Raw genomic sequence first — 12,079 nt, 5'->3', positions numbered from 1 at the left:
CACACACACCCAGGAGGTGTCTGCATGCCTGCCAAGGCCCAGGATTTCACCTGGAGACTGAAGAATGGCTCCCATGCCATCAGTATATCCTTATTTTCCATGTTTCATGCTCTGAGGCTACATTTTCCCTGTTTTCCTTACTGCTTTTGGTGTACTGTCATGTGACGTGAGGTAGGAAGAACAGGGATATTCTGTCGCTGCTCTCAGCGCTAGAAGATCTCAGAAACCAAAAAGCTTGTGGGAGTAAAACATTTTTGCCATTCACAGGGGTGGATTGTCTACCAAGAGGTTATTTATTCTGTCCTCAACAGCGTCCGCATCTCCCCGGGAACAGTGCCTTGTCAAGCACCTCCACCAACAGCCACTCCACACTCCATCGGGCAGTTTTTCTCAGGGATTCTCTAACTTTGCTGTTTCTTAACACCTCTAGCAGCAGGTAAGCCCATTTCTTTTCCTCCTCACTAAGGACATAGAAGAGATTACTCTCTTCTTTGAGTTTGCCTTTTACTTATTTTGAGAACCTATGCTCCCTCAGACACATGTACAGAGACTAATGCTAGTGCCCAGCCAAGATGATTCTTGAAACCATGATCATGAAGTTGTAAATGATTGGTTTCCCCCTCCCCTGGCAGTGTGAAACCTGCCTACAAAGACACATCCCTCTAAGGAGATCAAAAGAGAATGTATTTCCTAGGAGAAATAAATGAGTGAGATCCTCATACTGCTTCCTAACCTTTTCCTAAAGCAGAACTACTTCTTATGGCAAGAGACAAACTAAGCTGAGAACATAAGCTCACTTCAATTTGGACCAGAGGATAGTAGCAAACCATGGAGGAAATGTCAGTGTCTTTCCATTAAGTGGTCCCGTGCCATCCTTATTTATGATTTCCTAACAATTAATTTAGCCAGATGGAATATGTGATTGGCATAATTCAATTTTGAAATTGCAGATTTGAATTCTTGAAAGTACAAATGGTTGTGCATTTACATTATCAAAAATGGCTTTAGACTCAAATCACTTCTTTTTCTCTTCAGCTCTTTACAGCAAAGCAATGAAATGAAGGTGGGTGAGGAATGCAGAGGAGAGGAAAAAATGCTAGGATTTATTGCCAATTACTTTCTTTTTGACCCTCACTTCCTACCAGCTGATTTGGAGTGGAACCAGGCTGAGCAGCTGACTGACTGCCTACCTCATACTAAACACTAGGTCAGACCTACTGCAACATTCTCCTCCTTGATGGTGTTGATGGCATAATTGGCATCAGCAGACTGGCCCTCAGCCTTGAGGCAGAGGACAGCTTCATGTGTTGCGCTTTATAGGGACAGAATAGGAGCAGAGGAGGTGCACATTCCTCCCTTGGTCATAGTGGTGGAAGCCCAGGAAGTGCCAGTGAAAACTGAACATAGCCAAGAAGGTCGCTGTGCAGAGACACAGATTACAGTACTTATCTTCCCTGATTGCTCAGCACTCGAGGTAAATGTTGTCTCTCTCACTCCCTTAAGTTCCAACTCGCTGTCAGATCCTTCCCCACTGGCTGATGGACAGTTTGGTGACACTCTCCAAGCCTGTCAGGACTTGGCAGTGCTGCCATGGTGCTGTAACTACTCACGAAAGGAAAGAGGACAGACACAGAGCTCTGGTACCTGGGTTTGCCTTCCCACTTACAGCACCAGAAAAAGATGCTGTGTTGTTCTTTCAGAAATACTTTGCTGATGGACTTTTGCCAAATAAGGTGAACAAATAAATCTCAGGAGCCTCTGAAGGTGATCCCCCAAAAATGGCTTAACAGGGCTTAACACTGTCTTGTCTGGACATTTGCTGGTTTGCTCTTTTTGGAAGGAATGAACATATGGAAAGGCAACTTGTAATTAGTATTTTCTAGGCAGCTCAAAATACAGATAGAACAGAGAAAAGAAGTTTCTTTGGGTGGTGATATCAGGAAGTTTGAAAGGTGATGAGTAGGTTCCTCAGTGATTGGGGGTTGCACATCTTCAGTCAAAGAGATTCTCACATTCCTGAAAATTTTAAACGGGCTTTTTTTATGTTGCCATATTATTTGTACCAGTGTTTGCTGTATTCGTGGGAAATTATCCTATTTGTCTTCAGTAAATACTGCATAGGACTCGAAATGAGAAACACATCCATAAAGTTTGTTAGGGTTCAATATGTAATTTTTTTTTAGTGATAAGGAAAATGAAAAAGGTAGTTGTAGTTACATTTTAATTACATTTATTGAATATACACATTGTCTAGGACCTAGAATATCTCTAGCATGATGGAAGACAGCAAAAGAATGGGATTAGAGCAGACGAAGAAGAGATCTCAGGCCTAAATAGTGATACAGAGAGGATAACCAATTGTAAAAAAACCAAACTGAAATGGTTGAAATTGTCTAGCTTTAGGGAATGCTTCTTAGCACAAATTGCCAGCAATAGATTTTAATTTCTGCATGCGTTCCCATAATTATTTTTGTTTTGAAGTAACTGTGAAAATGAGTCTTTTGCTTCTGCTGATATCAGGTCACTTCTGAAAACAAAGTGTATCTCAGAGAACAGAAATATTATTATTATTATTCAAAGGCTGCGTGCTTGGGCAATTATGCAAACATTGTCCTACTGTCAGTCAGTAAAAACCTTTCCTAAAATACCTGGAGCCCTTGAATTAATTAAACTTCTCATCTCCTCCTTTGAATGCCACCTTGCAAGGGGTCCACCTCCTGCCCAAACCCACTCCAAAATTCCCCCCCCAGGTCATTTTATCATGCAGCTGAATGTTGGTCTGCAGTGAACACTGCTGCTGCTCTAACTACTGAGTACAAGCTTATATATGTACAGTTCTGCAAACTCTGTATGCTCTTTTAGCAAGAGTCAACTCGGTGACTCACGTGTTGCAAAAAGTGTGACATCTACTGAAAGCAGCACTGCTTCCCTGAAGGAAATAAGCACAGTTTCTGTGGCCTAACCTCAGAGACATCAGAGGCTGATGTCCCCTTTCCATCATGGCTGGAAGTTTAGGAGCACAGTTTGTACAAAAACAGCTGGATTTAAAAAGGCCCAGTGGAAAAAAAACCTCAAAAACTTACAAAGTGTAATTATACTGAATTTAACAAGACTTTTTTTTTTTTACTCCCTAAGTACTTTTAATGGGAATAAATGGTTTATCTTTTCAGATCTGTATATTACTGCAGAAATATCCTGCTGGGAAAAGGCTGCGAAAGTTCTGGCCACCATGTAAATCCCACACTGAAGACTCACTTGGGAAGAAGAAAAGATACAAAATGTTGTGCTGGCTCTCTAAGTAAAGGTAAGTGTTGTCCTACATAAACAATAACGAGAATAAAGCGAAATGGTGCCCAAATTTTGTTTCAGGAGTGAATTATGTCAGCCAAAGCCTTCATGATTTTATGAAGGTGGAGACCTTTTCTCCCTTTGTCTATTCTTACTCCTTGGTAAACAGGCATGTATAAAAACAGGCCTATATAAAAAAGGATGGCATTCATATCCTCTGTTTTGTGGCCACCCCCAGCTACACCCCATGTGTGTGATACTCAAAAGGGCAAGTGTGTCCCACAGGGAGGAGGAATATTCAGCGTTCCACAAATGGCTTTGAACCAGCTGCACATCACAAAACCTCCCTGCAGAGCCCCTGGGCCTGGGTACTCTTGCTGGGACAAGTTCATCCACGACTGTATGGGGAGCTGCTTAATTGAGGCTCATTACTTCCATTTCCTACTGACACTGTGCACCCCGTGAGGCGCCGCTCAGGCAAGCGCCAGGGGCAGGGGGTTGAGCAGCTGCTGCTGCTCGCATGGAAGTGGGAGAGGATGAGGAATAACAGTGCCCTCACCCAGCACTGCTGCCTCTGTGGTGGGTACAGCTTGCAAGCTGCTAATCTGACCCCCTAAGACAGGGGGATGCACCTGCCTTGGCCACCACAGGGCCTTTGGCCACAGAGGACAGTGCACTCCTGACAAACTGCCCCCAGCAGGTCCTTCCTTCACCCCTTTGGGATCTCTGGCAATCTGTATGTTTTGTCCTTTTATAAGAGGGTGCATACTTGGAAGGACCTCAGCTTAAACTCCCGAAGAGGAGCATTTGCCTATTTTAACAGGTAATGTGAGCTATCTATTTCTTCCTTATTCAGGTTGTGTAACCTGCCTCTCCAACATCAGGAAGCATCCTTCCAAAGCCTCCAGCTCTGATTCTGTTTCTTCCAGCACACAAGCTCACAGGTGGACATAGACTTCCTGTTCATTCCTCGTTCTGTGGAGGTCCTGAATCCCTGCTGAGAGCCTTGTTCCTATTTCCTTACAGACATTCTTCCAGTTCTTTGCTGATGTAGTACCCTCAGTTTTCATTATTAAACACCCATTATGGATTTTGGCTCCTACAGGTAAATATGCAGTATCTTCCACTTAATGTTAACTTTTCAGAGTACCACAAAAGCTGTTAGAGGAATTAATCACCTTTTGATTTCCATGGGACAGTGGAAAACCTGTGAGAGAGAACTTAGGCAATGATATCTGTTATTATCACCCTTCTGAAACTCACTACTGCTGAGTGAAAATGAGCTTTGTGAAGGTAATCAATCACTGGCCACCACATGGGTTCCCTCACTATAACATTAAGGGTAAAACTCATCACTTTGAACAGCATCAACGCAGTCTTGTTTAACACCAATTCTCACTCACCCACTTCTGCAGAGGAGATGAAAGAGGGATCTGTTTACTCAGGATACTCTGGCTTTGCATTTCACCACTCCCAGTGCAAGTAATGACTTGCTGGACAACCATCGGACTGGCCAGGCAAGGGCTTCCTGTGCTGCAAGGTGTCACGGAGCCATGGCAGCTCTGCACATTGACTGAGAAGTCAGATAAATTATAACTACCAGCATCACAGCCGTAAAAATGACAGAAATAAATATCATAGTATTACAGAGAGTTCCTTCCTTTGCAGCTGCTGTTCGTCAGGTAGTTTGCAGTCAATTCATAGAATAAGAAATTATTTCAGAACATATTACATTGTACCAGAATGTTGTTTCACTCCCAAAAATCCCCTATATAAGTCCCCCCAGTGGAAGTTTTAGCTGAGGGAAAAACTCAGAGAGATGGTGGCGTCTACTGTGTTAGACGCTGCACACTGAACATTTGGCAGCCCAGAGATGAAAGGTATGAAAGGACCGTGTCTGTGGGCAGAGGAGGTTTCTTGTTTGGCAACATCTGAGAGTAGAGCTAAGCCTGGTTCAAGGCATTCCAGTCTGGGTCTGCATTCCCTGCTTGTGTGTATGTAAAGATGCCCAGGTGATTTCCACGGCACAGGCTTTGCAGGTATGCAGTTGCTGCATCCTGTCACTGGTGACTAAGAAGCAGTGGCAGGTCATCACAGAGAGAATTAGCTCATGTATTTTGACAGGTGAAGCTAAATAAAATGAAATAATTTGACAGGAAGTGAAGCAAAAATGCAACAAAGGAATAAACTTGCATGAAGGTCAGGTTACAGAGGGGGGAAAAACAGGAAGGATGAGAAATATATATACAAATAAATAAATACAGATGTTTTTATAAATCAGTTTCAACCTCAGCAGTTTGACTAGCTCAGAGTTCCTTGTCTCTCAGCCTGTTTGGGTGAGGCAGTGCTGCTATCATAGTAAGTGCTTTCACTTCCTACCAGAGAGTAAGGGGACTGCAAGATCTCTCACCAAAATCTCTTTCAAGACTGAGTGTGAAACAGCAAACTAAGAAAGTCCACTTGAGTTTGGAGAGAGACTAAAATAGCCCTAGGAATTGCAAGCTGCTCTGTTAGTCTCATTTTAGGCCCATGGGCTGCACAGGTTTGTGGCCAAAGCAACAGTAGATTTCTGAGGGTATAGTATTTTCCAGTGTGAGCACAGGAAGCTTTCTGCACTAAGGAAACAAAGGCAACTTTGCCACTGGTATTACCAAATGGCTAGGACTGTCTTCATAGTGTGTTGCTGGTAAAAAACATAGACAAGAAAAGGAGAAAATTTATCCAAAATTACAGCAAATAAATGTATTGGAAGAGGAAAAAATTATAAACTACACAGGTGGCATGGAAAGCAACAATGGGGTTTTCTCAGTAAGGATGCTGACAGCATAAAAGGCCATGTGTCAGCACAGCTGTAACAGGTCACGGCAGCGAGGGCCGGCCTGTTCATGAGGGCCTCTGCAGTGATCCTCGGGAACAGCACACAGCTGTGTGGCAGTACCCAGCCCGATCGGGTTGTACCAGCCTGCAAGCCTCCAGCCAAACATCCTGCCTTTTAGTGGTACATGTCCCTTGGCTGCGCTCAGCAGACACGGGCCATCTGTGAGGGACCAGGATCCCCCTCCTGTGCCTGGGCAGCGGCACTGCCCGGGGACCTGCCGGACACAGGCTGGCACAGAGTCAGTTCCAGGGTGACAGGGTTACAGCGCCAGAGGCGACTGCGAGACTTGGCTGTGATGCCTTGATAGCCAGAGCCCTGGGAGGTGGCCTAATAGGCACAGTCTCCTGTGTCAGTGGCACTGAGACATACAGGGGATGGGCTCTTCAGGAGGAGAGCATGGGAAAATGAAAATACAGGTTAATGTTGCATGTGTTTAGACAGGTAAAATAGTGATTTGGAGAGCTGAGACTTATAGTATTCATAGGTTTGTTTTCTTTAAGAGACTGCGGTTTTTTAATCTGTTTTGTTCTGAAAATATTGTGTGTTTAAGCACTTTGCTGTTATTCCTGCTGTTTAGACTTTCTTATGGATGCACAGGAAAAATCTGCTAGTCATCTTCTTTACTTGGATGAATTGTTATCTGATGCTAAATGTAGACACGTAGACAGAGTCCTGCAGGAGTCATCCTTTGCTCTAAGTGTGCAGTCTTATTAATTCCATTAAAATGTATCATGGCTCTCAGAGTTGCCAAGATCTCTTTCAGATCGGAACCAAGTGTGAAGCAACAAGGTAAGAAGGTGCACTTAATTTTAGAGAGTCTAAAATAAGAGCTCTAAGAATGGCAAGCTGCTCTATCACTCTCATTTCAGGCCTGTGGACTCTTCACGTTATGGCCAAGAAACTGCCATAATCCAACATCTGACTAAATTTATACCTGTGTGTGCTATCAAATTTCAGCGATTGCTGGCCAGATTGTGTAGGACTGCAGAGATGGGAAAGGGGGTCATTTCTGTCAGCCAGGGTAAACCAACATCAGACATGATTTTAAAAATAAGACCACTGTGAAATTTGCCTGACACAAACCTCAGTCTCACCCTGATGCAGAAACACTACTTAGCTTCAGCTTCAACCAAGTGTCCTTAAACCTGTTCAACATGAAAGGACTTTGCTGTTCTTCCCTGTACAAGTAGACATTAAATAAAAAGGACAATTACAAGGTAAAGTATTACAAAAATACCCACTTTTAGGATCTGTTGTCACAGCTCGATTCAGCTGTGAGGGAAGTACCCTTGGTATTATTTCTGTGTTCAAATGCTTGAGGCATTTATTAGAGATATTGATGTGGAATGCTTATGAGTCAGGTGGACGATCCTACTTAGCTTGCCTCACATTTTAGGCTAATGGTTTTTGCAAACTTCTTGAAATCTAGCCAGGCAAGCCCTTGCTCCTGACAAGGATCTACCCAGCTATTACCTCTATACATGGATTGGTAACCTAGAAAAGTGAACAGCATAGGAATTTCAGATTTAACCTGACTTCTGCTCTGTCATTTAAGGATCATTTTGCACTGTGTCCATGCATTTGAGAAGAAAATGAATGGTTAACTTTGCAACCTTTCTTGTAAACAGGCCTCTTTTTTTTTTTTTTTTTTCAGAATCATAAATCTTGCAGAGAAATGAAAATCAAAAAAATAAAGATGTATTAGGTCCACATTTGCAGATATTCTAGGTGGCCTTTTGCAGTGTAGGAGCCATAGAAAGACACAGACTTTGTCACCAGCAGAGCTATTCAGCCGGAAGCAAGGCTGATTTCAAACCAGTTTTTGCCTAAGACTGCTGGTACCTCCAACTGAGATCTGCTGGAGGGTGCTGGCTTAATTATAAAGTATCTCCCCTACAGCTGCAGAACACTAATCCTGATTCACCAGAATCTAATGCCTTTGTTTGGTTATAGAAACTATTTTTTGGATCTTTTGGAGCTAATCTAGCCCTGACCTAAGCCATATGATGGATGCAGAGTAGTCATGGAATACATTTCATGCTGTTACTGTGCCTAGCCAGGACACCTACTCTTTTTGACATACAGGACTGTCAGCCAGGGTTACAGGGACTTCAGCTCAGCTCTATGTTGCTATTTCAGCAGGTCATGAGGTCTTATCATCTAAATTTTGTCAAGCAGGAAGAGACTTTTCTTCCAAGGGAAGAACACTGTGTGGTAACAGTTTCTTGGGACACTCCTCTCAGTGGCATCGTGTTGTCAACACAGACGTGCTTTTGTGCCTCGATGCATTGATCAGCTCCTGTTCCGGATGGCAGCTTCTCCTAAGTCAGTGGCTTCTGGGAAGGTTGGACTGGGCCCTTGGTGAAGGGTGGAAGGCAGGTTGTACTCTGTGTTAGCCAGGACCCAACTGTTCCTTCCTCAGTTGTGAAATAGTGCCCATCTCTCATTCAGTCGACAGCCATTACCTGCAGGCATTCCAGTTCTGTATGAACCGTAAGGTCTGTGGCCCCAAAAGTGTATTTCAACATTTGGAAAAGACTTAAGACTAAATTAGGCAGCACAGTGAAAGGATTTAGTTTTTCCAGAAATTCCTGTGACTTCTGTAACATTTCTACCTTTACTGCTTAGACAAAAATAGCTTTTTAAAGTTGAGGAACTTCTTGAGGATTGAATGTGACTGAACTGAGGAGAAAAAGAACATTCTTTTTTTCCCAGAAGTTTTTCAGAATCCTTTCCTTGGTCTGTACAGTAAGTGTTTAAAAAATCATTGATGTATATATTTTGTTTAATGTGCTATAGATTTGTCATAAGTCTAATTAAAATCTGAAGCCACTGCTTTTATATTATTTGTAAAACTTCTTAGTACACAGTATCATAAATGAAATTGATTTGAAGTTCTACAGGTCAAGCCCAGGGCAAAGGGGCCCTGATTTATTTGGAAATTTTGAATAAAAACAGAAGATAGGTATTTATTATTTTAAAAAGTAATTTCAGCTCTCCCATAATCTCAGGCACTGAGACCATTATAAAGGAGAATGAATTTTGCTACACTAGTAGCAGATAGTGTTTTGCAAAACTACTCTGGTGTTACATCAAAAGCTTAAAATCTGTTCACCAGAATTGCTTTCTCCCCCCCAATCCATGTTGTAATTTTCAAACTTATCAAAGCTATGAGAAACTTCAACCCATGGTAGGAGAACCCTCTTTTGGAAACCTAAGTCCTGGCTTGTATTTGTATTAAAACCCTTTCACAGTACCCTGTAATATTAAGTTTTTTAAGTTTGTCTAGTACAACCACGAGGTTGATAGCTTCTCTCCACTCATCTGCATTTAGGGATGACTGTGGTTTAATGAAACAGAATATTCCAAATACTAATGGATCTTAAATTGCTTATTCTTAGCAAGAGGTACTCCAAATAGCACATTTTTCTCAAGTATGTGATATAAAGTGATGAGTTAATTCATGTACTTGTGTCAATTGCTTCAAGATACTGAGAATTAGCTGCATTAGTGATACGCTTTTTTTTCCTCCTTGTGCTTAACATATGAACAGGAAAGTGCAAAGGAATGGAGATCAATTTAAGCTCTACTGCGCAAGGAGGGGAGAAATCTGGTGACGGTCCTACAAATGTCATTGACAAGGTTGGTAAGTTCTTTCTTTTTGCATTTTCTTGCTATTCCTTGTACTTAGGCTTCACGTACTTAAGATTTTTGGAGTAGTCAGTGGCAGCGAAATTTCTGATTGCAATGAATTAACCAATAAGAGTTTGTCTTCAGGAGAGCCGCATCAAATGGAGCATGAAAATCCCTCCTAGAGACCTGCACCAAAGCAGTGCTGAAGTTGCTCCAAGGAGCTCTTCTCCACCTGGACTCCCAAACCCAGCAGCACCATGTCCTGCAAAAGCAAGAAAAACGTGGGGACAAATGCACATCCCTGATAGATCAAACTTCCCTGGAGATCAAGGGCCAGAGCACAGTGTGATTCCCCAGCCTCAGGGTTCCTCTGAAGTAGAACAGAGCAACAGGTGGCGGCTGTTAATGTGCTGAATGTGGCTTCCCTCTGCGTCCGGCCATGGAAAACAAAGCCAGCGAGCGGATCCATGCCAAACACTTTGCAAGCATGGAGCTTACACAATTGGGCTCCACCCACATGCCTCACATGGGAATTTTCTCCCTCACCAGCTGGGTTAAGATCACAAGATGTAAAAAAGAGAGAAAGAAAAAAAAAAAAAAAAAGAGCTGGAGTTGTTTTCTTTCCATTGTGGCTCCTGAGCTGAAAGTTCCTTTGCAACAGAATAATAGAATAAAGATGAGAGTGAACACTGCTGATGGCTCAAAATCTGGCACCAAAGTTTATTTTTCCTAAGCAGTCTGAGTCTGAACAGTCTTGTCAGACAATGTCAACAGAGGTGAAAAAAAATGACGAAAATCATTGAATCTAGTTTGGCTCAAAAATGAATAAATGCACCAGACAGGGTAAGTATATGGCCATTAAAAATGGCATAACCCTGACTGAAAACTGAACACCCTCATATGTATTTTGTACTCTCAAAGGCTTATCATGCCAGCTGTATTTTTGAATGAGCCAAGTGTCTACTCGTATGAAATGAATGCGGGTAGGCACACATAAGCTTTCTCATCAGTGTCCATACTCATAGCTGGGCATGTATTGAAGTCTCTCAACTCAGCTTGTTATAGCTATCATGATGCAGAGCCTGAAAATGCCTCTTCTCCGAGCCCAGACAAACGTGAACTGACAAGCACTGTATTTTGCCCTTAAGGCTCCTGTCCATAGTGATGCATCGTCAGTTATTCTCTGTAAAAATCTCTGCCCCCCCCCCCCCCCCCCCCCCCCCATCGCACATGTGCTTGTCTTTTCCCTTAGTGTTTGCCTAACTTGGAAGCAGGTATAGTTCATGGGAAACAGTGACTACGCTCCAGCACCGACGTCTTAATGCTCAGGAGGAAGATGCGTGGGCTCACTACGGGGCAGGTAGGATTTGAGAGCCCCAGCCTGAGAAGAAAAGGGATAGAGACCCACAGCATGTTGGTGCTGCTGCGTGCGCCTCACCCGGGAACCCATGGAGCCTCCACGCCTGTCACCCATGGAAATCAATTTCCTGTTGAATGGTGCCTGTAGTCAAGAACTAGATGCTCAAAGTCCCATTGTAGCCTGACACAATGAAAATAAAACCCGAGGACAATACAGATGCTGATGTCTTTACTTGCTTGGATAACAATGACACCAGTAAACAATGATGTTTAAGTGCACTTGCATGGTTCTTAAATTAAAAACAAGATAGCCAAGGGCAGTGAGAAGTCACTAGCATTCCTGAGACTGGCACAGAGAAGGGCCTCTTATTTACTTCAAGCTGGAGACAAACGCCACAGTGTGGGGATGACCATGGGTACCTTTGTAAGGGGGTGACAGCTTCCAGGCTCTCAATTCTGTTGTGATTCCCATTCCACAAAACTCCATTTACATAGTCACAAGAGCAGCAGAGCTTGAGGCTGGGGCATTGCAACGTGTTTGATACAGGCACTGAGACCCGTTCTCTGTGGGTGCTTCAGAAGAGAAAGAAAATGGAGTGCTAAAAAACCTCTTCCTGCTTTCCTCCTTTCATTTTACAGAAAAAGAAAAGGCTAAAGGCTCTGCTGGAGTGACTCCATTGACTCCCATGGCTTTCGTGGGCTTCAATTTGCAAAACAGACAGAAGAAGAGAAAACCCTTTCTCCACCTCTCTCCCCTTCAATTCTTGAAAGTGACATCTGTGCAGTGCTGCAGGAAAGATTACACATCTTAGTCTTATTTTTTTTACCCTGCCACTCCCAATTTACTCATGCCCACTATCATAATATTAATTTTTAGCAAGGAGGAGGAAGGAGTGCTCCCCTGGGCCAGCGGGGTTCTTC

At 43.1% G+C, this 12,079-nt stretch overlaps 1 long non-coding RNA gene across 1 annotated transcript in view; it reads left to right on the top strand.

Moving 5' to 3' along the window:
- The first annotated feature begins 270 nt into the window (after window positions 1–270).
- Window positions 271–12,079, top strand: part of LOC125327242 — a 24,290-nt gene continuing 12,481 nt past the window's right edge. Inside the window, exons 1-5 of the long non-coding RNA XR_007204172.1 lie at window positions 271–436; window positions 3,171–3,304; window positions 4,047–4,111; window positions 9,720–9,812; window positions 11,798–12,079. The exon at window positions 11,798–12,079 is cut by the window's right edge and continues 1,069 nt beyond it. This is a non-coding gene — a long non-coding RNA (uncharacterized LOC125327242). The remainder of the gene's footprint in view (window positions 437–3,170; window positions 3,305–4,046; window positions 4,112–9,719; window positions 9,813–11,797) is intronic.

This window comes from Corvus hawaiiensis, chromosome 6, assembly GCF_020740725.1.
Source record: "Corvus hawaiiensis isolate bCorHaw1 chromosome 6, bCorHaw1.pri.cur, whole genome shotgun sequence".
In the NCBI taxonomy this organism is placed as follows: Eukaryota; Metazoa; Chordata; class Aves; order Passeriformes; family Corvidae; genus Corvus; species Corvus hawaiiensis.
Note: the sequence above shows the minus strand (reverse complement) of the source record. Positions and strands in the feature narration are given on the sequence as shown.